This window comes from Camelus ferus, chromosome 25 (genome assembly GCF_009834535.1).
Source record: "Camelus ferus isolate YT-003-E chromosome 25, BCGSAC_Cfer_1.0, whole genome shotgun sequence".
NCBI classification, from domain to species: domain Eukaryota; kingdom Metazoa; phylum Chordata; class Mammalia; order Artiodactyla; family Camelidae; genus Camelus; species Camelus ferus.
In genome coordinates, this window is record NC_045720.1 from 28569964 (window position 1) to 28572071 (window position 2108).

The window sequence follows — 2108 nt, forward strand, 5'->3', positions numbered from 1 at the left end:
TGTTTTAGTTTTACTTTGTGTCATGAAAGAGTTGTAATTTTACACACAACTTTTTGTATATTAACCTGCATTCTTTCAGAATCTTTTTTAACATAACAAAGTGAATCTGGTAAAATGATTCTGGGTATTACATAATGGAACCCTGAAGGCTTTGATAAAGTCCAATATATATGTGAGTGCAAAGATTTTTCTAAGGCCGTGTTTTCTAGACACGGTAATTCACCAGCTTCCTAACAATTTTAAACTTAGACTTAAATGAAATAGTTCTGTATAAATTAAGCTAGATATTCCAACTGAAGGTGTGCACTGGTACCATTCAGTGCAAATACTGGGTTAAAAAAAGCCACAGTTCTCTTTGTTGTTAGGGAGTTACTCTCCATTTCCTCACTGGAGTTAATAGCAACTGGACCATAATGTAGTAAAGAATGCTTGGTTAATTGGCTTCAAATCAAAAATCAGAAAAAAAAATTAGTCTTCTACATTCAAGTTGTGAATAAATCCTGCAAATACTTTAATCCCTGCCTTGTCCACCTTGAAGTAAGGATGGAAGTGTGGTATAGTATGTATGGATGCAGGATTTCGTGGGAATAAACCTGGCCTAGAGGTAAGAAACAAAAAATAGTTCTCGTCTCTACCTGCTTAAAGCAATAAGCTACCAGCTTTAGGATGGCTGTATTTTTGTAGCGTAATTCACAGCTATGATTTCTGGAACCCTTTCCAAACTGCTGGAACTGGAATCAATTAGTCAACTACAGTTTGGATTGGATTGTTTTTTAGCTCTTTGTGTTGCTAATTCGAGGCAGAGGAAGGTCTAGAAATGGGAGCATTTTATGTCTTAAGTTTGAAGAAGCTCTAGTGATGTACAGTCATCCACTTGGGAAGTAAAAGCTAACCTGAAAAGATTTCCGAAGAGTGGCTGTTACCTATTCCTAAAGATAGGAATTTTGTTTTCCTTTGATTAATTGTGGGAGCTGCATGTATCTTACATATCGTCCCCCAGATAGGAATACAGAGAAACACAAACCCATTCCAGACTCAAAGCGCTTGGACTTCAGTGTTAACAGTTTTAAGAATTTGGGTTTTTCCTATTGGAAGCTGGGACTGGGCAAACTTACGTGTTTTTTTTTTTTTTTAATGGCAGTGAATAGAAAACTTAATCTACTCAACATGGTCATTTTGTGTGTTGTCTTGGAGCAGGTAAGCACCATCTTTCTTACTCCTGAATTTCTTGACCTAAATTTGACTTCAGGAATTCCATTTTAAATGATGTCACATCTACTGTAGTACTGCTTATGCCTGTCAAAACTCTTCATGGTTGATGGTTTAGTGAGAAGATTAGCACTGCATTAATTATGAGAGGTTGAAAAGCTAGTCTACAGTTGACTAACAGATGAAGTGATTGTACATTTGGCAATACAGGGGTTGCATGAGAGTGCAAAAAGAAGGCCCTGCGGTAAACTAGTAGGCTCTTAACGCTGGTTAAATTTAGCCCTAGATTCCAGTTAAAGCTTTTCCTAAAAGATCGTGCCAGACTACATCCTGTGTGCCTGTGCCTGCAACTTTGTCACCACTGAAGTTTTTAGTATGCAGAGGAAGGGGGGCACTCCTGGGCTAAAATTGAGATTTTAATTATTTGAATTCCATTGATTTCCTCCAATCTATTTTCTGTTTCTCAATTACTTTATGGGAGATTTTCTCAGCTCCACATTCCAAGTCTATTTTTTACCTCTGCAACTTGTACAAGCTAAGGAAGAGTGCACTATCTTATCTCCAAGAAAGCGTTTTGGAAGTTCCCCCAGCCAATCCTTTCCCCAGTCCTAGATAGTATTTTTTTTTTTTCCCCTAAGTTTCTGTTTTGTCTGTATCTTTCATTATTAGAGTCATTCCTCAAATGTGTGATAACCTTTGTGTCTGAGTGGGAGACTAAAGAGCTAATAGGAAGCTTGAGTGCATGATTGCAGTTTGTCAACTGAGTGTGCTCTGTCCTAGTGGACCAGTTGGGGAACCTGTTAACATATTTGGAAGTCCTTACCCTGTCTCAGTGAATGCTTTTCATATCTGCTGCTTGGGGGATAATAGGCCATCTGCTAGCACTGTAGGAGACATCT